The following is a 23,569-nucleotide window of genomic DNA, read 5'->3' on the forward strand; positions in this document are numbered from 1 at the left end:
TTACTAGGCTCTAACCCATGCCAGAGAAATATATACAGAGACTGAAAGTCTGACTCGCTGCTTTGATAGCAGAAACAGACAGGAGAGTACCGCCGTATGGAGATAGGGTACAACCCCCAGAAGTTGTGAGAACCAAGGATGTATAGGGTTTTATCTGGATCAGATGTAGGTCAAGACAGATGGGGGTGGGGAGTCACTTTGGATAAGCTAAACTGGGGTACAGGGATCAAGGGACCTCACCACAAAGAGACTGGCCATACACTGCAGGGTACGCAGGGGCTGACGAAGGAGCCACAAAGGAATTATCTGCAACAGAAATGTCAGTTAAGGGAACTGCGGGTGAGAGAATCCAGAAAGGAATCTTTAAAGATTCCATGAAAACACTCATGAAAGGAAAAAAAGATGGCTTTTATATTGGCCTGGTCTACCTGAAAACCTCAGCTTCAAACATCAGCCATGGATGGCCGAGGGTTTATGAAGCCACCCAGGTAAACAAGAACTGTACTATTTTTACACCTTCTCTGCTCTACACATCACCTTGGTCCCTGTAGAGCTAATACAGCATCTAGGTAGTAAGAGACTCTAAGAAAGAGGAACTAAAGCTATACCTCCATTCCCAACCACAGGCTTCCGCACTCAAGCAAACCTCACCTGGGGGAGGATGTAACTGTTGATTACACAAGCTTTTAAGTTTGGATTAATACCTTGGACTCCATTCTAATTACTGAATTGGCACTGTGTTTTGTTTGTGATTTAAAGTGTCTGTAGAGCTGTGGAGATGTCATGGCTCTGCCAGAGGTTATGTCCAGGAACACATGAAAATTATGCCACACTGTAATACAGTGCAAGGAGGACAGAGAGAGAAAAGAAAATTTGTTTTGCTTATATCATGAGCTTATGTCAAACACACTGGTTACAAACAGATGAGTTTTTTAGTTAGTTAAATGAATTCTCCCTACCTAAAGTAATTTATGTAGAGTCAGACTAGGAAAACTCAATATGTGATATCTCCAGCAGCCTGTGGGCCAGTCTGAATTGTTTGTGCTTTCTGGGGAAAGAAGCGTGTGAAGAAAAAAATAGTGGCAGTGGCCCATGAAAATTCTGCCTTATGGGCTGTTTTCCTGAGAATGTTTCTAGCTGATTTTATTAAGGAGGGGGACTGACTGTCAAAGACAACAGAGGTGCCCCCTTAGTACTTGAAGAATTAGAAAATGTGTTCAGATAATAGCTTGAACCCCTAGGTGTGCCAAGAGGAAGGGAGACAGCAGGCTCTTAAACAGTGTTGTTAAAATTCACACTTATTTAAAACACAGTAATTAGCTAACAAACCTTGGTGACAGACTGCTATGAATTTTGTGCTAACTCCATACACGTAAATTAAACCATTCCAAGTTCCCCACGTGCAGCTTTTGACATTTGTTTTGTACAAGTATGCTGGCCGTGGGGAGGCATAAACTTTGCTTTTAATTCCTTTGGCAACTGAGCTGTGGATCACTTTGTTAAATTTCTTGAAAGAGATTCAAAAACACTTTTTTGAAGACAAAAAATGTCTCCATTGCGTGTTAAGCTCTAAAATGTATTCTAATATGAGTAGTTTTCAAAATGGTTTTTAGATCTGACTGCAGACAGTAAAATATTATGTAATTATGGTATATATAGTCATGTGCCACAAAAACGATGTGTTGGTCAACAATGTACTACATATGAGAAGACGGTCCCATAAGAGTAGAATACTATATTTTTACTGTACCTTTCTATGTTTAGATACACAAATATCACTGCGTTACAACTGCCTACAGTATTCAGTATAATACCGTACAGGTTTATAGCATAGGAACCATAGTCTATACCATTAAGCCCAGGTGTGTAGTAGGCTCTGACATCTAGGTTTATCTAAGCATACTCCATGATGTTTGTTCAGTGACGAAATTGCCTGAGGATGCATTTCTCACATGTATCCCAATCATTAAGTGACACGTAACTGTAATTTTTTTTCCAATCAAGTGCTCCTCTAGTTGCTTTGGATAAACTCATCAAAAAGTAGATAAAAGCCCCTAAGAACTACTCCCCCATACACACACACACACATCCTGCAGAGAGGGAGAGAGAAAGAAAAGACGTCAGATTTCAAGAATTTCTAAAATGTAAAAGTGTCTCTAACAAAAGGCATAATACCTCAAAATTAAGTATAAAATCAAAAATTTTACTTATCAGCCTTTTCCTTTGAATTACGGTCATTAGCATAAACGCTCTGGTTCTCTTTGGGCTATTTAAGCATAGAGTTTCTATTTTTCTACTGTGTACATTCCCTGCAAGCCTAGCAAAATAGTGAGTATATAATAGGTGCTCAGAAAATGTAGGATTGAATCAAACAATATGGCAGGAAAAACGGTCCATTTTAAAATGTTGAGTATGACATTATTTTGAGTAACTAGGTAAACATTAATTATTTCATAAACAATTATTTAGTATCAGGGCATTGATTGATAAAAATGTTTTCTAACTAAATTGGGACTTAGCTTAGACCTTTCCTTACTGAAAATACAGTCTTTGACTCTGCAGTATTAATCCCGTCAATGTCCCATCCCAGAACTACAGAAGAATCAGAATCCATATTTTAACAAAATTCCCAGGTGGTTTATACATGCATTACAGTTTGAGAAATGCTAATTTATACTCCTGGTTTTCAACCAAAACTACTTGTTACAATCATCTGGTGTTCTTTTAAAAAATATCAAAAAGGGGGGGAAAAGAAAAGAAAAAAAACCTATTCCTGGGCCACACTCCAAACCAATTAAATATGCATATGAGTCCAGGGATGAAGTATCCTTTTTAATGCTCCATGAAGTTCTCAAGTGCAGCCAAGTTGAGAAACATTGGTTTAAACACAACAACGAGATATGCTGGCTATGCTGGAATTTTCTGAACTAAATGAAATCGAGTTTTGAAATTAAATCAGAGGAAATAAACTTTCAATACTGTTTATCAAAACTCCAGTAAGACATTACTTAATACCTTACAGATGTTAGGACCAAATGGAACGGCACTTTAGTCTAAATATGCACTCTAAGGCTCATAAATGCAGTTCAACAAAACATCCTATTCTTCCTCTTCTTTGAGGCAAAATCATCTTAAACAGTTAACATCAGTATGCAGACTAAAACTGAGCTTCAAAGTTCTGCAAAATTAAAGCAAACTTTCCTTACTGAGCCTAAAGAGGATCTAATGTTGTGTCATATTTCATCTTTAAAGCCTGAAACAGTTTTCCCTTAGGAAAAATCAAATGAATCAATTCTCCCATCAAGTAAACTAAAATCTCATTATGACTTAGATTCTTGTTAAAAATTTGGCAGAGTATTCCGATTTGTTTTCATAAATCACCATAACTATATAGCACATCCAGAAATCTCCAGAATGAATAAATATTCTCCAAGCACACAATAACTAAATTGACCTAATATTTTGTGTTAATTCATACCATCAATAAAATGACTTTCAAAAAGGAAACCTTTTCCTAAAAGCTAAATAATACAATTGCCTGGGTATATCATATTTTTTGACAATATTGATAAAACAAAAATAAGAGATGATTTTTTTCACATTTAATGTGGAATCCCAAAGGGTCTAAGCAAAAAAAGCTTGCATTCATAATAGATAAATCAGGAATGTAGAAAATATGAATTCTATTTTAATTCTGGAGAAAAGGGTAAACAAAAATTCGAAAAGAGGGTAATTAAAATAATCAAAATGATTTATTTTCTTATTTAGTCCTCTAATCAACCTAAGGAAGTAGCTATTATTACCCCCACTTTCCAGAAGAGGAAACTGATGCACAGACAGGACAGATACGTTGCCAGGGTCACACTTTATACTTTATTGAGTAGAATGTTAAAATGACCCGACTCCTAGAGCCTTTGCAGTCAGACAGACCTCCACGAAAACCTCTAATATACTCCTGGTTATCAAGACTCTACTTCTCAGCCAACAAGAGTGGAATTCCAGAAGACTAGCCCTAGAAACTTACAGCAAATGTCTAGTGAGCCTTAAAACGTCCCTGGGATCCACCGTCTGATGCCAGCTGCTTTGTCTCTGTCTCTCTAAATGTTCTGGTCTACATCAAGGCCATTCAGGTGTGTTAGAACTCACTAGGTATATTCAAGTATACAGGATATCATCAACGCTTTCTAAGGACATCATCAGGCTTGCATCATTTTCACTTTATAAGTAAGTCAACCTTCAGGGTTTTTTTCATATTTTTTAATAAAAAAGGGAATCATTGAAGATAAAGGACAAAACATCAAAAGCCCTTGCTCTTTAAAGACTGACAAACAAGGTAACTTAAGTATGACACAACTTTGCTCACTTGAAGAGCTGGCCTGGAAACATTTCTTTGGTCAATAACAGAGTCAAGTCTTATCTCAGATGATTTTTTAACGTACTCTTTTTCAACAGATGCATCTGTGTAAGAGGAAGTAACATGCGATGTTATATTCCTCGGTGTTGGGAGTTTACTGGTCACTCAAACTGCAGAGTCCACAACTGCAGGCAGTGCTATTCAGACGGACTAAGAATCAAATGAAGACCCAGGAGTTGAGTGATGCGAAGGGCCTCATAGAAAGGGTAAGTGGCTCCTTCTTCCTTAATTATTTCTCATGATAAGTATTGATAAAGCATCAAGAGTCGGCAAAGGATGTCCCACAGGACAAATCCAGCCCACCTCCTGATTCTGTAGAGTCATGAGCAAAGAACAGTTTTAACATTTTTAAATAGTTCAGAAATTAAAAAGAAGAATATTTGAAGAAACATGAAAACTGTGTAAAATATAATTTTCAATATCCATAAATGAGTTTTTGTTTTTGTTTTTTTTAACACAGCCATGCTCATTCATTTACTTATGGCGTATGGCTGCTTTTAAGCTATACACCAGAGAGTCTGGTGCATACCATGGCAGAGGTGAGTAATTGTGACACGGATTGTGTAGTGTAAAAAGCCCACAATATTTACTATCTGGCTCTTTAAGCAAAGGTTTGCCAACCTCTCTCTGACACAATAATGAAAAAAAGAAATGCCTTTCAGCTTAGCAAATATGGCAGTGACTCTGTTACTTGCTCTTTCTTTTGGCCTGAAAATAAACTGAATCTCTGCAAGCTTCCGTTTTCTTCTATGCATTATGGGCATAAAGAATTGGCTCATAGGAAAGAATTCATTTAGCAGACTGTTTTGCACATAAAAAAGCACTTAATAAATTAATGTTTTCCTTAAGTTGGAAGTACTTAGCACCCTTTCTCCTTCTCTACCTGCCAAACTCGTACTGTGGTCCTTCAAAGGCATAACAAAATATTGTATTTTCATGCAATCCTCTCTGACTGCTCAGTTTAAATTAGTTGCTTTCTCTATGTTTCCACAGCGTTCTGTTTACCAGTCTGTCATATTACGATCCTTAATCTACCTTGTACTTTGGTTATGTCTAAGACCCTTCTTAAATGCAGAAATTATTTCTTATTAATTTCAGGACTTGCACAATGTTAAGCACAGATAGGGCCTTACATATAGGGGACATTCAATGTTTGCTGAACAAATGAAAAGCTGAATGAAGATGAAAATGAACAACCAAGTAGGGGTTTACTTTAAGTAACCCCCCACTTAAATAAATTACTTTAAGTACTTTAAGTAGGTTTACTGCACTCCCAAATAATAGACAACACGTTAACTAGGAGTTTCGGTCAAAGGAATGTCAGAGAAAGGCTTTCTTCAATAAGTGTCAAATATTAGACTCTGTCTAATTTCTATCTTGCTATATTTTACCTATGAAGACATATATTCCACTTGGCTTTAGGGTATAAATTAAAATATGTCACAGCAATAGCAACTGCCGGAGTCAAAAGAGTCATTTAGTGAGAAAATGGTAGCTAATAAAATGAATATGTTAATTAGAAACTTTGAAGATATTCCATTTTTTTCTGCTGCTCCATCAATCTTACTCCATCCTGCATTACTAACCCAAATGGCTTTATTAACCATGTTCTTTTCAAAAGTCTAATTGCTCTCTTTAAACACCACACACACACACACACACACACACACACACACACACACATGCTACCTCACACATGCATAAGTACACTTTTACAAAACTAACAAAAGGAAAAGAAACTCAGGAAAAAATATCTATGACGTGACTTATATCTCAATAAAGTTCTTACTAAAGTAAAAGCAATAAAAATGTGAATTATAAAAGAGAATAAATCTCTTCTCATTGGTTATTTGCTTCAAGGAACCGATGCCTTGAGGAATCCGATGTTTCATGCTAATTTAAATTTTTGGCACCTGTAGTCTTCGATTACATGAAACCTGAAAGGCTGCTTTCTAAATAATGACAACAGATTTCCTGACAATGCGAAGAACAGATGTCACTAAGGTAAGCGATGGAGGTTTAATTGAGTCTTAGTCCTTGGAGAGGTGATTTCGTCTGAGAGGGAATCACAGGTTACATGGTTGATTAATGCATCTTAGATAACTATGCTTGACTGACTGGCAGCATAGCGTCTCCAGGAAGAACCCCAGTGTATCATCTCAATGCCCTGATCCATCTTTATGCCACAACACAATGTGCAAGGTATAGCTGCAGCCCCCATCTAAAATTCCCATGCATTACACTTTTCGATGGCCATAGAATAAAGGTATTTAAATACATGTTAGTTATTCCCATTTCCAATGAGAGTTTAATAAGAAGATTCTATCTTCTCTTTTTAATGAGAATATTAACAACATTAGCAGGGCCCAAGAAGATTCTCCAAGTCTATGAAAGAGATTATATTTATATATCTGTCTCTATATCTATCATCTATCTATCTGTCATCTATCTACCTAAATTACCATTCAGTCCTCTCTTTTCCTGTAACATATCAGTGGAGACGTTATAGTAGTAAATTTGGCATTGTGGACATTTATAAACATTTGATTAAAACCATGGATTTCCCTTCCTGAAAATATTCATGTGCACATACAGAAATTTGCTGTATAATTTACCTAAACCTATTCATGGACTCCTAATGTTAAAATTTTTATAGAACATTTTAAATTATAAAATATAATTTCTGTGCCATTCAAAATCATAAAAACCCATTATAGATAATTTTGCACCAAAATCACAAATTTTAAAATGCATCTTTAATAAGTTTAACATACATCATAGTTCTCCTTTCACATCACATATTCTCTATTCAATAAGGTGCTTCACCTCCCACTTTGTAAGAATCCTTTCTGTTTCTATTTGAGTATCCTCGTTCCCCCAAGGGATGGATATCTCAGATTTAAAGATAAAGCTTTTATTTTAAAACATGAATACACAACCCAGCACAATACTATGAAATCTCAGAAGTTCTTCCTAATGTTTAACGTAAATATTTCCTATGCCAGATGGAGCTATTTTCTTTGTCACTTTCACATCATAGGCTAGAGGATTATAAACTGATTACCCAGACTGCACTTATCTGCTCTACATACTAGCAAATTCTGCTGCTTCCAATTTTCCACAAGGAGCTCATCCTTCAAGCATCTACTCTTTCACCATCTGGGGTGCTGTGGTGGCCTTTATCTAAAACTAGACTTAACCCCAGACCTCTAGACGTGGGTTTTCAAATGGAGTAAGAGGCCATATGGGATAGATAACTCTTTTCTTTCATACTAGGTGATGGCTGATACAGTTTGGATATTTGTCCCTGCCCAAATCTCATTTTGAAATGTCATCTCCAATGTTGGAGGTGGAGCCTGGTGGGAGATGTTTGCATCATGGGGGCAGATGCCTCATGAATGGCTTAGGTCATCCCCTTGATGATAAGTGAACTCTCTCTCTGGGTTTGCATGAGATCTGGCTGTGTAAAGTGTGTGGCTTCTCCCCTGCCTTGCTCTGATTTTGCCATGTGACATGCCTGCTCCTCCTTTGCCTTGTCATGACTGTAAGCTTCCTGAGGCTTCCCTAGAAACCAAGGGGATGCCAGCACCATGCTTCCTAGAAAGCCTGCAGAACTGTGAGCCAATCAAAACTATTTTCTTCATAAATTACCCAGTTTCAAGTATTTCTTTATAACAATGCAAGAATAGTCTAATACAATAGCCTACTTTAATAAAGTTTGAACTTAGTATGCAAATATTACACATTACTAAAACATTTTTATTTGTATTTATTTATGTTTTATTTTTCAGTTTTTATTTTTTATTTGTTTGAGATGTAGTCTCACTCTGTCACCCAGGCTGGGGTGCAGTGGCATGATCCTGGCTCACAGCAGCCTCTGCCTCCTGGGTTCAAGTGATTCTCCTGCCTCAGCCTCCCTAGTAGCTGGGATTACAGGCACATGCCACCACGCTGGGCTAATTTTTGTATTTTTAGTAGAGAAAGTGTTTCATCATGTTGACCAGGTTGTTCTCAAATTCCTGACCTCAAGTGATCCACCTGCTTTGGCCTCTCCAAGTGCTGAGATTGCAGGCATGAGCTAACACACCCAGCCCTACTAAGATGTTTTTAAATAGTGAAAATCACCCACTAAAACATAAAAGAAAAATTTTTAAAAAATGCCTCTCTTCCAAATTTCAGCAGTCTTAACTAATTTTATTTCTCTATAATCTCCTAGCTTTTTAACCTGCACTCAGTGTTACCAGATGTAATCAATGTACATAGAGCCATTTGTTGATCGTATACACAGTACTGGTTAAATGTGAACTCTGGAGACAGACTTTCTCCATTTGAATCCCAAACCCAGGGGTTATCAGCCCTGCAATCTTGCTGAGTTCCTTCATGTGTAAATAAGGGATAATAATCGTACCTACCTAATAATATTACTGTTAGGCTTAATAAACATAAACCTCTTCAAAAGTGTTTGGCACATTAAAAGGACCTAATAAATGCTATATTTATTATGACTAGTTATTTAGTTCCTCTATATAACACTAGGTTGGAGCCAATTTTCTGCAGTTGCAGAGTCTACCCAAAAACTCTTCATGGCCATAGAATATTTCTTTACCTCTTGGCATGTAAATTCATTTAATAATTTGTAAACCATTGGGTATTTAAATTGTTTCCATCTTTTACTATTATAGTTAACACTACAAAGAATATCTTCATACATACAGCTCTTCTTTTTTTCTTCTTTGAAATGATTTTATTAAGGCAAATTTCTGAGTTTAATAAATGACTGAAAGTCTGAAGACTGTTAGTGAGCCCTGTGTTATAAAGAGAAACGAAATTGACATCCATTCAGGTTAGTGACTAGGTGTTTCATCAATGAACATGGAATATTTGTAATACTGTAGTACTACTGAAAAAAGAATAACTTGTGTGGGTCACAATTTCAATTTTGTGTTCCACATCCTCCCACATTTCAAGGTCAATGGAGTCAAGACTTAGTGGTTTATTCAGTACAAATCTTTCACAATATAAAATTCAAGGCCCTTTTGCTCCGATGACCATAGAGCTATTTTTCACAGAAATAAAGCTTTTCCTGATGGTCTTGAAACAATTTCCCACAGCTCAATGAAAAGCAAAAGCATTTTTCTTCTCTCCAAGGAGCCTCAGGCTACATGTAATATGGCACTTAATTTCCTGCACCTTAGTTGGTAACTGTTAAATCAATTCATGAGCAAAGAACTGAACTTTCTTGAAATTCTCCACTCATGCTATCCCACTATATCAACATTTCATAAAATGCCTCCTTTCTCTCCTTCTATTATTGGGCAAAGTGAACTAAGAAACGAAAAATAATTCAATCTAAGTTACTATGTACCATAGCAGATCTCATGAAGGGTACTGGGAGAGAAATAAGATGTAAAGTGCTTTCCAGGAGGTGACAAACTAATTCTGGATGAGCCAAGTCACAAAAAATTAAGAGAACTATTATATCTTATACTTTAGGTATCCTTCACAATTTCAGCAAAGGTAAACTAAAATGACAAATATGTTTCCACACTTATATAACCCGTATATTCCTCCAGATTGTAGAAAACTGCTATGCTGAAATTTTTAAAAAGAAGAAAAAAAGGAAAGACAGATGAATGGATGGAGGGAAGGAAAGTGGGAAGGAAGGAAGGAAGGAAGGAAGGGAGGGAGGGAGGGAGGGAGGGAGGGAGGGAGGGAAGGGAAGGGAAGGAGAATAAAAGAATCACTAATCCAATGGGAAGAAAATAGGGAGAAATAATGGGTGTTGGTGGGATGTTAGAATTCCACCAAAAACACCTCAAATTCAATTTAAATTGAATTGATATGTAGGTTTTTCTTGCCCTTCTGAGTTTCTCAGATAGTATATTGGCAGGCAGCCTCATTCCCTGCAGTAAGGATGGTTCTTAAAAAACCGGACCCAGATCAATCAATTAGACATTGCCACAGTTTTCTCTCCAAGTGTCATCTAAAAGTTATTAACTCTGGCATGAAATATCATGGACATTCTATAAGATATCCATGCATCATTTCTGATTAACAAGGAAGAATAAGCCTCATGCTTGAAACTGTAGCACCTTCTTCATGTCAATGTATTTAATAACATCCAATACATCTGCTGGCTTTGTATGAGTTCAGAGGTTCAAGCACTCTTCAAATTCTTTTCTCCTGTATTCTGTGTTATTTGCCCATTAAACTTTTTTGAGTCAACTTAAGTATCCGCATTGTTGAATGCTATAATCGCTGTCAACCAGAACTATTGTGACTTTGAGTCTCAGCCCATTTGCTGGAAGTTACAATAGCAAGGCTGAAACGTTACAATAGCAAGGCAAAGTCTGATGTGGCTCCGAATTGCTGATTTAAACTCCCATCAGAGTATCCCACCCATCTCTGAAATCCAACCTACAAGCCTAACTTACCATTTCCCACCTCCCTGCCTATCTCTAGCTTTCCCTATCACCTCTGCCTTCGTTCTTTCTACTAATGGTATCTTCCAACCTTTACTTAGTTTACTCCTAACTTTTCCTTTAGATATCAATTCAAATATTTCTGTTTGGGGGGAAGTCTTTCCCAATCCTCATCCCCAAATTAGATCAATCCAATCTCATGTATCACATCTGAATGTTTTATAAACAAACACAAAGGCAACTTAATGAAGGAGTCTGAAAGACAGACATTCAGTATGTCCCAAGGAAGAGGTAGAGAAGCTGAGGACATTAGTTTTGCAGCACGATAAAAAGAAGTATCCCAAAGGATTCACAGTTTCCCAGGCTACAGACTGACTCCTTGGTTTATTGAGATGCCTTAAAATGGCTCTTCAAAGCTGATCTTCTAATTGTGACTCTTGCCTAGAATCTGATGTGGTCCTACTCATTTCTCTCATCCAGTTCTAGGGTTTTCTGGGAAGACAGGAGAGGGAAGAATATTGACTTTCCTCCAAGTGATATTAGGAATGACTAATAAAAATAATGGTGAGTCCTGGAAAATTCAGAGAGCTGTACTAAAATATTAACAGCCCAAGTTCCTTAGAGTCATCTGAAAATGAAATAATCACTCAGAGACAAATCCAAAATTTTTTTAAAAAGCATTTCATACAGACACAGTTTATTCTAGGCATTTTCAATAACTGTTATTGCTTTTTTGTGGCAGCTAGGCTTCAAGTAAGGCTCACGTCATTTCAAGCCTAACTTTGTTCCATTGCAGACAAGAAAAGGGGAGGGGGAGGTTATGTGTTCATATTATCTGATTTTGTGAAATTGCCATGTCAAAATGTAATCCATTTCATGAAAGTAAAAAACTACTTTAAAACATTTTTTAAATAAAATAAAATGTAACCAATGAAATATGGCTGCATGATTACAGGGCATAGTTGATCCTAATTATCACCAAGTTACAAACCACTCCACTAAATGAATATAAATCCCCTAAAATCGAGAAGGGGGCTCTGTGAGTATATGATATGCTTGGTACTCTTTTAAATGATGCTTCCTTATTTGAGCAAAACAAAGAAGAAACAGCGTAGGGATGAGGCAGGATAACTATGGCTCATTTGTCACAAGGCTCCAACTTGCTTGATTTTTCCCTGTGTGTCAGAGAATGTGCACATTGAAAGAGAGGGAGCTCTCCACCACCAAGAGAGCCCAAAAATAGCCCAGCTGATCATAGCCATTGTAAAAATATTCATGGATGAAAGGAAAGATCCTTTCCCAGTCTGATGCTCCTTGACTTGTGATTTGCTAAACTTGGCAAGCCATCACTTACACAACCTGTTTCATAGACAAATCCTTCCAGTTTCAGAAGAAAAAATATCGTCTATCTCAACCTCCATCTCTTTTTCAAACTTTGATAGATGGGAAGAAAATGCTGAATAAATTTTTAGAATCAGTTTTGCAAGATTGGTTTCAAGGAAGGAAGAGAAGAGGTGAAGTGGATAGAGCCATACCTCCCACATAACTAAGGGCAAGTTAGTTTTATCACTTGTGGGCAAAGTGTTCTCTATGAGGGAATTTACTCCCTTCATAACAAAATCAACCTCTTCTTCCAACAGAAGCTACTGAACCACTTATGCTGTTACATAAATGTGTTAATGGGGAAATCCATTCAAACATCTGCACGTAGCACTCTGAATTTATACATATGAATGAGGTTGAGAGACACTGCCATTCCTACTGTTTTAGCTTCCATGATAGTGGAAAAGGGAAAATACATACAGTATACTCTGATCCAAGGAGAAAGAAGAAAACTTCCCAAAACACAAACTTGTAAATAAAGACAAAAAGACCAAGTTTCCCTGGGGCTGAAGCTGGGTTATGGGCACAGACAGACGTGGAGCCTCCAAGAGAGTCCTGCATGCCAGGCAATATTTAGAGTTCTGCCTCACCAACAGCTCAGGATGCATTCAGATGTAAGCTCAAGGAGTCATGCAGCATCTCTTGGCATTATTGGCTGTTTGCACATCCATGTCTGTGACTGGGCTGCAAACCATTCTCAAGGTGGTAAATATTCTTCCCTAGGGCTTTGGGGATGGTATACCCTCAGTAAATGTTAAATGAATGAACGTATATCTGACACTGGGCGTGTCAAGACTTTGGAAAATTTACTTCCACTCTTGTAAAACTTTTCTTTAAAAAATGCTTGTAAAATAATAGATGGAAGGATTCAATTTGGTTTTGCAACCTTGAGACAGCCAGCGGACGAATGGGTTTCTCTGCTTGCTGCCCATGTCCTTCCTGCTCAGTGGATTAATTCAAGGATTTGAGTCTTTAGGATGTCAAGTGAGTGAGTTTAAAAAAAAAAAAATGTAGAACTGAAAACAATGAAAAATGCCTGTCATCAGCATCATAATGATTGATCGCCATCAGACAGATAATTATCCAGGCTGAAGATGATTGTTACAAACATAAAACCTAAAATAGATGCCTCAAGGTTAACACATCCTAATTGCCTTTTGTGACATCATATAAATACTCAATATTCTATGTTTAAAGATACTGCTACAGAAAAAATAAAAGGAAGTAGAGTTAAGAAAGATTATTTCCTATATCCAGAGATACACTGAAATTCCAGAATAAATCTTCCTATTACATTATTACCTATCAAGGTAGGGCAGAGTAAAAATTTCCCAAATACAAGAATCTTTGTAAAATAACATATTTAGTATGCACACTTACCAAAATATTACAGTGAGAAATTCAGTGACAAGTATTTATGTATAGAAAATATGTAGAGTAAGCCATACCAAAAATAAATAACGGAGAAAGTACTTCAAAAATTCCATGTTTGCCTACTGTTTATATACCTCACCAGAACTATACCTATTAACTCACTTGAGAGAAGATATAGAGTAGTAAAAATAGGAAGGCGGTCACACTGATGGCCAATCAGAAAAACTATTTGGTGTAAACTAGGGTAGTCAGGGTTTAAGAATTTGGCAAGAAAGAGAGGAAGAGAGAGGAGAGAGAAGAGGGGAGAGAGGAAGAGAGAGAGAGAGAGAGAATATAGAAGAAATGATTCTACTTACAGCTACTATCTAATCTCCTGGCTTTTCTGAAGTTGAATCCAATAATATGTGAATATGTCAAGGATACGTCATATGTCAATACTTTAAGGATACGTAAGCATTCGTCCAAATTAGCATGACTGATGTTCAGTTAAGGACATGACAAGGACACAGTGTGGCACTAAAGAAGCAAAGTTGCTAATAACATAGAGCTTTTGCAAATAAACGTGTTTCCTTCATATCCATCACTGTGGAAGGCTTCACATTTTCTTTGTCCAAGGATGCCATCACCACAAAGTCCATGGTTTAGGTGTTTCTTTAAATCATGCTTTAAGAACCTAGGGCAGGTTCTTCAACTGTTTGTAAAGAGGAAAAAAAAAAAATCCTAACAAAGTGAAAACAGATCTTTCAAATAATATAGATAATGAAGCTGCGTATTAACGTTTTAGACTACAGATGATTAGTATCTATTATTTCTTTTGTTCAGTACCTGGCATGAGAGCTATCTATAAGTAACCAGACCTTATTCATAGATAAATAAAAGTTATAGGAAGCCATTGGGTTAGACTGAGCCCTTGCACCAAGCCCAAAAGACCAAACCAAGATAGAGTCACTCATGCTGAAATTCCTCACCAAGCCAAAACTAAGTGGTTTACCTGACCCTTTAAGGAATCTGGAGAGAGTCACATCCCTAAACAGGACAGTTTTAGCTATCATCATAAGGAAGCTCCTCCTGCATTAGCCTTTGCAAGGAAGGTAACTTTGAAAAGACCAATTTGCTTTTTGTTCTCTATTTCTGTTTCCCTCTACCCTTTTCTGTTTGTAAAACCAAACTTCTCTGCTCAGCTCACTGAAATATTCATTCTACTTATAGAATGCAAAATTGCCTGATTCCAGAATGGTAAACAAAAAACAATTAGGATCTTCAAACTAAAATCTGTTGTAATTTTGTCTTTGAATTATATCCACCTGTTGGAACTAGAAAAGGTTTCATGAAGGTGGTGTTTTCTAAGTGGGAACTAAAAAGATTGGTAGAAACAATACAGGAAAATACAATAGAAAAATAATGGAGAGAGTTTGCCCAAGGAACGATAAGATATCGTTTTTACTAAAGTAAAGTATAAGTAAGCTAAACAACTAGAAATGTACCTTGGGGACAAAATATGAAGAAATATGAATGTCAAGCCAAAAAATTTGGACTTTATTTCTTGTTCTACAGGAAATTATGAAAGATTATAAATCATGAGATTGGATTGACCACTTTGTTAGACAACTCCACATTCCAACCTCCCAGCTAAGGATATTGCCTCACTGTCACCTCACCAGGATGGACTGGAATCCCTTTCCCTGTAATTTGAAACTAACATAAATTATATTACCAAGAGCATCTTGTATATATGACAGCACTCCACATAAAACCAACACCTACTGATAAGAGATGGAATAATGTTACTTACTTTTCTAGATTATCAATGTTAACAGTCAGCAATTCATTAAGACTCATCAAGCCTTGGAGTTAAAGAGGCTCATACATGCAGTGTTCAAAAAGCAAACACGTGGAAACAAATGCTCACTGACAGGAGAGCGGATTCACCAGTCGTACAGTCACTGCAGAAAATACAGTCCATGTGTAAGCACTAAAGTTTCCTTTCCCTCACAAGAGCACAACTTCAAGAGGAAATGCATGGGTACAATGGACAAATCCCAGGGTTACACAACAACCTAGATGAAGTCTAGAAATTTAGTGCTGAGTAAAATGGACAGGTTTGTTTAAGTCATCATCCAGCGCAAATTACAATGCTCTGAATGTGTTCCGACAAAGTCCTAGAGTGTAGATTCACTACTTTTTTGGTTACAGCTTAGTTTTAAATTTGTTTTCTTATAAACTCACAGAAAACCAAGGTGCTTTTCTGAAAATGATTCTCATTTTAATGTTCTTGTTGCAAGTTAGAGAACAATACCCCCAACTGAAGGCCTGAGAACCCAATCTTTTTCTGTCCCTTTCCTGTCCTCTTGCCTCTCAGTTCCATTTTTTCCTGAGGTGAGCCATTGAAACTAGACCCCTTCTTTCCCAAGGTGGGTGATAGAAACCAGAACCCCTTTTCCCTGAAGCCAGCCAAAAACCTTAACATATTACTCTAACTTGCCCCTCCACCTTTCTGTATAAAACTGGCTATGAAAATATTATCTGACCTACCTTGTTTAACCATAGGTAATAAGATTCCCTTTCCAGAGAGGGTCCTCACCACACTCAGAAGAAAGGAATACGTACTCAGAAAGGCCAAGAAAAATCTAGACAGACAGGTTTTACTGAGTTTCCCTACTCAGTCTATTAACATTAAATCATATTCATTTTGTCCAATCATATTTCTACAGGATACTGTCCATACTTTGTTAAACCTAAGAATAAAAAGGGATAAATCATTCCCCTGCTTCTTTGGGCCTTCATTCTGAAAGGCTTCATGTCATGTAAAACTATGATCAAATAAATTTATATGCTTTTTTTCCTCTCAATCTGCCTCTTGTCAATAATTTTCAGTGAACCTTAAGGCAGCAGAGGAAATGTTTTCTGGTGGCCCGTATACTCTCCATTCATTGATAAAATGATTCATGCTGTTCCTATCACAGAATAGATTGTTTCTAAGTGAAAATATTCCCTCAAGTTTATTCAGGTGTTAGGGATATGCCTAGGCCAGAAGGGAGAAGCCACAAGTTGGTAAGAAGAGCCAAATTTGAGGGGCAGTCATAAAACACTTATTATTTTTTTTGCGCTGAATGAGAAAGCATTCTGTAAGTATTTCTGTCCGTATGCATAACTGCTGTTATTGCAAAACCAAGAGACACAGTAAAGATGGTTTTCAAGGGAAAACAAAGAATGATGCTTGGTCTGCAGTGGGGGCAATCAATCTCTATAGGGTTTTCACATGAAGTTTTTGGTCCAAAAGAGGCAAATCCCTTATTATTTTTAACTGGGCAACTATGAGTATTGCTTGCAGAAACTACGACTGTGTTGCGGTGCTCACTACTGTTTGCATGGGTCTTCACAGTGAACGTTCTTTCCTCCTTGGGTGTATTCAGAGCAGGGAAGTCCACCGTCCAGCATCTGTATGAGGATCTGGCTGTCACAGTCCCTGCAGCTCCTATCCCGTACACATACATTTCCCCCTTTTCTTTTTTTGAGACAGAGTCTCACTCTGTCACCCTGACTGGAGTGCAGTGGCACAATCTTGGCCCACTGCAACCTCTGCCTCCCGGGTTCAAGCGATTCTTCTGCCCCAGCCTCCTGAGTAGCTGGGAATACAGGCGCCTGCCACCACGCCCAGCTAATTTTTGTATTTTCAGTAGGGACGGGGTTTCACCATGTTGGCCAGGCTGGTCTTGAACTCCTGACCTCGTGATCCACTCGCCTTAGCCTCCCAAAGTGCTAGGATTACAGGTGTGAGCCACCCCGCCCAGCCACATTTCTCCTTTAAAGGTCTGATGCTGTTACCAATCAGTCGGCTTATCTATATTAAAGACTGAAAATCATCACTGTGTTAACATATATTGATGAATAGACATTACGTATGTAACAGGATTTTTTTAAATGACAAACTTTGACTGAGGCATCAGGGAATAAAAGATATGAATTCTAAAATTTTATTCCAGAAAATATAGAAATCTGAAAATAGGTAACACAGAAATTGGTTACACTGCTCTAAATTCTACAAGGAAGACATAGAAAGTTTAAGAGCAGGGCTTGATAATTTCTTCATCTCAAACCTAGAAAAAGGGCTTCAATAGGACCATGGAGAGTTTCTGATCTTCCCACTGTACTGAGAAGCACAGGACACCAATGTCAACATATAGTCCCACCTAGGAACGTACAAAGCAAGGGCGAGGAGCTCATCCTATATTTTGACTGAACGGCATTCCCAAAGCTGGTCAAGACAGAGGAGAACGAGTGTATAATACTTCTAGAACAGATATGGGCCACATGGTAAAAAAGAACCAGCCTAGAGTCTTTTAAAACTCCAGGCCAAGAGAGCAGGATAAGAGGAAATGAGGCTTTAAATAACAGGAAAAACCTACATATGGTAGAAAGTGGAAAACCAAGAGCTGATGGAAAAGTGGTTTGAAGGTGAGGAGTCATCACTGAACTGACAGAGTTTCAGTTGGACAGCCCACAAGGGGAAGTCTCTAAAAAACCCTTAAAAACCACAGTAGGTAAGAGCTACTCCCAAATAGATGCTTATTGAAGTATCAGTCAAGTAACAGTTCTCTGGTTCCCTTCCTGCTCCTCCCTCTCCATATTCTAACTAGTCCTGAAGATATTAAACATAGTGGTTGGTTTGGGCAGTGGAGGTGACTAAAATTTTTGATGGCCTTCCTGCAAGAATGTCACAGTTAGGGCCTGATTGTGGATGACAGTGTGGAATGAATAACCTTTGAATAACAGAGGAAGTGTTTATGTTCTATTGATCTGGGAAATTTACTTATTAAGTGAATACGTGTTTTACAACTTGAAGAAAAATGATGAGTTTCATCCAAGGACATGGGAAAATTTTCCTTGTGTATAAATTTTTAAAGGACAGTTAACGAAACTGATCAATTTGTACATTGATTTTACCTTATAAGTCATGCTTGGTTAATGTATGAGTTCACATGTATCTCTATATACGTATCATGTACATTCCCATAAAGAACTTTATTTAACCTAGACAGACACTCTGTGAGATAAATATGTCTCTCATTTCATAGGGAAAGAAAATGACTCTAAGAGAGACCAATTCAAGACAATCAATAGTGGCCGGGCGCGGTGGCTCAAGCCTGTAATCCCAGCACTTTGGGAGGCTGAGATGGGCGGATCATGAGGTCAGGAGATCGAGACCATCCTGGCTAACATGGTGAAACCCTGTCTCTACTAAAAAATACAAAAAACTAGCCGGGCGAGGTGGCGGGCGCCTGTAGTCCCAGCTACTCGGGAGGCTGAGGTAGGAGAATGGCGTAAACCCGGGAGGCAGAGCTTGCAGTGAGCTGAGATCCGGCCACTGCACTCCAGCCTGGGTGACAGAGCGAGACTCCGTCTCAGAAAAAAAAAAAAAAAAAAAAAAGACAATCAATAACTTGCTTGAATTGAATGGACAGACATTTTTCTAAGCATTTCATATATTTATTTCATTTATTTCTCATAACAGTCCTATGAAGTAGTCACTATTATAGTCCCCATTTTATAGATGAAGAAACAGAGGCATAGAGATATTAAAGTTCACAGCCAGCAAGTGATATGGTCAGCAATTAACACCTGTCAGTTGAGCATCAGCGCCTACAGTCCTATCGACGAGGCACGTGACATAGTGAGTGAGCAGCAAAGTCAGCATCTACACCAGAAATCCTGAATGAGATTTCCCCTAGATCAATTTGTGAGGACTCAGCTGTACCATAAACAATAAAACAAAAGTTAAAAAGGAAGGAGGGCGGTACAACAGGTCTGTCACTAACTATCTTGCTGTGCGGCACGGGGTAAATAACTTACATGTTCTGGGCTTGAGTTTCCATGCCGATTAAATTAAAGAAATGGACTAGAGAGTCTCCAGGGACCCTTCCAGATTTGAATTTGATTTCCTGCTCTAAAAGAATATGTGTGTGGTGGGCAGCTAATGCATATTAAATTATGCAAACAATTTAGCCTTGCATTTGACTGCAGGGCTGATGAAATATTTTTAAAATTTACATTTACATAAGAGATAGTCTTGAAAAAATGCTATCTTAACATGCAATCAAAAAATATTTTTATAACATGTCAACTGGATGAAAATAAAAGACAGTTTCAAAGATCAACTAGGCCTAAATGTGTTTTTTTTTTTTTCAAGAGAGTGTGATGGGGTTATACATAGATTCATTATTATTATTTTTAGAACTGCACAGCTGTTTTGGCAGCTTGTTTTGTAAATGCTACTTTGCAAATGTAATGAGGTTTTTTTCCAAACAAATTTTAGTTAATGGAGCAGATAACACATTTATTTCCTTGTCATAGCTTAGCATTAAATAAGAAATGTAACAAGAATTCGGAGTTTAAAATATGAAACATGGTATTTGGTCTCTTTACTTACTAGTTACAAAATTAGAAAATTACTCAATATTTTACTTCCTCTCCATATATATTATAATTATCTGTGATTACAAAATGTTTTTCAGAATTTCATTTCTTCTCACATAAGTCTTTTGCTATTGTAAAATCAATAGTTGTATTTCTAGTGCCTCTTCAAAGCAAATCTCAAGTCGCTGAGCAGAAATTTGTATAGTATCTGACATGATTTAGGCCTTCTTATGTGCAAAATACTGCTCCCGATGCTTTACATTTATGGTTTTTTTTTTCTCACAACGAACCCATATCTAGGAACTATCATCCTCATTTGACAAGTGAGGAAACGGAGGCAGAAAGAGTAATTTGCCAAAGTTAATCAGTTAGTTGGAGAGCTAGGATCTGACTATAGACTGTTGATAGGTGCAGAATAAAACCAGAAACAACAGGATAAATAACAATAATATAAGCTAAAATATTCTAATTTTTAGTTTAAATGTTTAAGGCTTTGATGTAATATCTCAGATATATTTCCACAGAAGGCCTGTTTTAAAATGTAAAATTTAGGCCTTCTGTGAAGTCTTATTTATTTTGAAAATTCTGTTTCATTACAAAAGGATTTGACAAGAGAAATGCCGTTTTCCACTTATTCACTACACTGAATGACGGGGCCTCAGATATTTGTGGTGCAGTTTTCCTTACACTTTCTGCAGTCTCTCGCATTCAGTGTGTGGGGTGTATTAAGTTTCCTGGGGCTGCCACTACAATTACCACAAACTGGATGGTTTAGACAACAAAAACTTATTATCTCACAGTTCTGAAGGCCAGAATTCTGAAACTAAAATGTCAGCAAGGCCATCTTCCCTCTGAATTCTCTAGGGAAGAATCCTAATTTGCCTTGTCCTAGCTTTGGGGGGTTAATGAAAATCTTTGGTGTTTTTTGGTTTGTAGCCACATCACCTCACCCTCTGCCTCTGTCTTCACATGCATGGCCTTCTACCTGTGTATCTCTGCATCTCTCCCTATCTTATAAGGACACTAGTCATTGGAGGGAGGACCCACTCTGAATCAAGTATGACATCATCTTAAGGTCCTTAATTAATTATATATGTAGAAAGCCTATTTCCAAATAAGGTCACATTCTGAGATTCGAAGTAGACATGAATTTGGGGGACAGTATTCACGTGTGCAGATACTGTGGCCTGGCATTTAGTTGACATTGACATACACCTCTGAGAGGCTCTATATTCAACACATAATCTTTGTAATGACTTCACAGATGTCTCCAGGCTGCCGGAGGTTGCACTGTGACCTCAGCCTGGGCACTTAGCAACACATGGGCAAACAGTTTTCAGAGATCCCAAAGGACTGAGGTGAAGGGATTAGGGGTAGACCTCTGAGTACAGTGCAACCAGGGCTTACCTAAAACATAATGAACATGTGCCTCAGCCCTTCCAAAACTATTCCCTATAGCCCTTATGCAGTCCTAGAGTGGAAAGGCTTCAGTGTTTCAAATCCTCCTACTTTCCTGATTACACTGCAGACACTAGTGTGAAAATGTCTACTTGGAGATTTCCTGCAAAACTGTTTCCATAAATCTCCAATAACAGTATAAATTAGAAACAGGAATTAACCTACACTCATCTGACTGCCGTGACATACAGAGCACACACTACTTATTCATTTGCTGTAGGTAGCCACTTCATCCACTTTAAGAACATTCATAAGTGATATGTGGTGTTTTTAATAAATCATAACTGAGCAAAACATGTATTTTATTGTGTAGGTTATATTTTCAATCTTCTAAATAGTTCTGAACAATCGTCTGATTAATTCCTTAGAATGCAAGCTCCATTTGTTCTCAGACTTCTCACCAATATCTAGGTGAACATCTGGTACATAGTAGGTACTCAACACAACACATATTTTTTGAGTAAACGAATGAATGAGTTAATGAATTTGGCAGAATGGGCGAATCTAGATGACAAGAGAATGCAAAATTACTAGATTCTTAAATATAGAACATGCCCCCTTATTACTCTAGTCAAAAAATAATTGATACTAGAAGAGCTATTTTGTTTTGGATTCTCTTCCACTGTGTGCTGTCCCTCCACACTCCCACTATGAGATGTTTGAAAATTTTCTTTAAAGAGTGGCCAAGTGTACTGTGTACCAAAATAAAAAAGTAAGTATGTAAATGACTATATCTTTGTTTTCACTGTGGCTTCCAAGGAGTTCTAGGTCAATTAATTGGGTCAAATATAAAAGCTCCATAGGCCTTTACGCCTACAGATTCTGTATATCGATATATATATATATGTTACAGCTCTCTCTCTGTCTCATATATATACACACACATATATATATTTATGTGTACATATATACACACACATATATATATGAGACAGAGAGCTGTAACATATATAACAATATAACCTTGAATTAATATTTTAAAACAGTATGACCTTAAATTAATATTAAGAAGTTCATTCTTTTGAACAGTTTCAAGTCTACAGAAATTGCCCAGAGAGTGCAGAGAGTATATACTATAAATAAGGCCCCAGATGTGATTACTCGGGGAGAGCGAGGAGACATATAAAGCTTAATTTCTGCCCAGGAGGTAAGCGGGACCTGAGAGCTATACACATAAACAGATAAAATGGATGCCTTGTGCTGTTGAAAAAGGAATGACCATGTTTTGCAGGCAGTATTACAGCATTTCCCAGAATCAAGAAATGATGTATGTGAGGGAAAACTGGGAGGGACTTCCCAGATGAGGTGGCTCTTGGACAGGCCCTTGAAAAATAATGTAAAATATGTAAATAATGTAAAAAAGGTAAAAAATGCAAATAATGTAAAATAATCTAAATAATGTAAATTTTCTCATACAACAGGTATGAGAAAAATTTTCATGACATGAATGGCATAAAACATATTTTTGAATGTTATCTAAAATATTAGATCAATGTAACCACCATAAAACACCTAGTCTGGGGTTAGCACACATGGAACCACAGTCTATAAGAACTATTATTATTTATGTTATTTATAATAGTAATAAAAGTATGAAAAGTTCTTTTTCAGTTGTGATTCGCTCTGGGTAGAATATTGTGATTCACCTTGTTTTCTTTCCAAACAAAAACATTATTATCTTTAATAATTTGACATCAGAGAGGCAACTAAACTCTTCGTTAAAGGATGAGGTTGAGCACAAGCATTTATTTGATCATTTATATTCAGCTCTATTCACAAAAGGATTGGAAATAATTTTCACACACATATAATTAAATAGCTACAGGATTTCAATGTTTAGGAGATGTTACTTAGAATAGTTATTTGTGTACACATGTCATCACTACTGGTTGGAAGAGAATCTCATTTTCTCTTAGAAGGGTAAATTTTCCCCTCTTTATTTGTCACAACAGAGAAACCAATTTTCAGTGGCCTCCCTATATCTTTATTCCATATGAGATGCAGGTAATCTCATTAGTCAAAACTTGATGTTCACTGGGCCATGTAAAAAATGAATAGGGCTATTTAGGTTTAAAAGGTGGTGGGAGAGTGGTCAGTGGGGGAA

The 23,569-nt window shown here is 37.2% G+C and overlaps 1 protein-coding gene and 1 long non-coding RNA gene across 5 annotated transcripts in view; one reads left to right on the forward strand and one right to left on the reverse strand.

The window, feature by feature from the left end:
* FGF12 (fibroblast growth factor 12) overlaps positions 1–23,569 on the reverse strand; it is a 603,053-nt gene that overhangs the window by 111,224 nt on the left and 468,260 nt on the right. The window lies entirely within an intron of this gene.
* LOC108530489 (uncharacterized) lies at positions 4,447–22,796 on the forward strand. Its single transcript, XR_001885849.1, has 4 exons — positions 4,447–4,620; positions 6,275–6,418; positions 22,495–22,612; positions 22,697–22,796. It is a non-coding gene; the product is annotated as an uncharacterized LOC108530489 (long non-coding RNA).

The sequence above is a fragment of the Rhinopithecus bieti genome, unplaced genomic scaffold (assembly GCF_001698545.2).
Source record: "Rhinopithecus bieti isolate Rb0 unplaced genomic scaffold, ASM169854v2 scaffold_5626, whole genome shotgun sequence".
NCBI classification, from domain to species: Eukaryota; Metazoa; Chordata; class Mammalia; order Primates; family Cercopithecidae; genus Rhinopithecus; species Rhinopithecus bieti.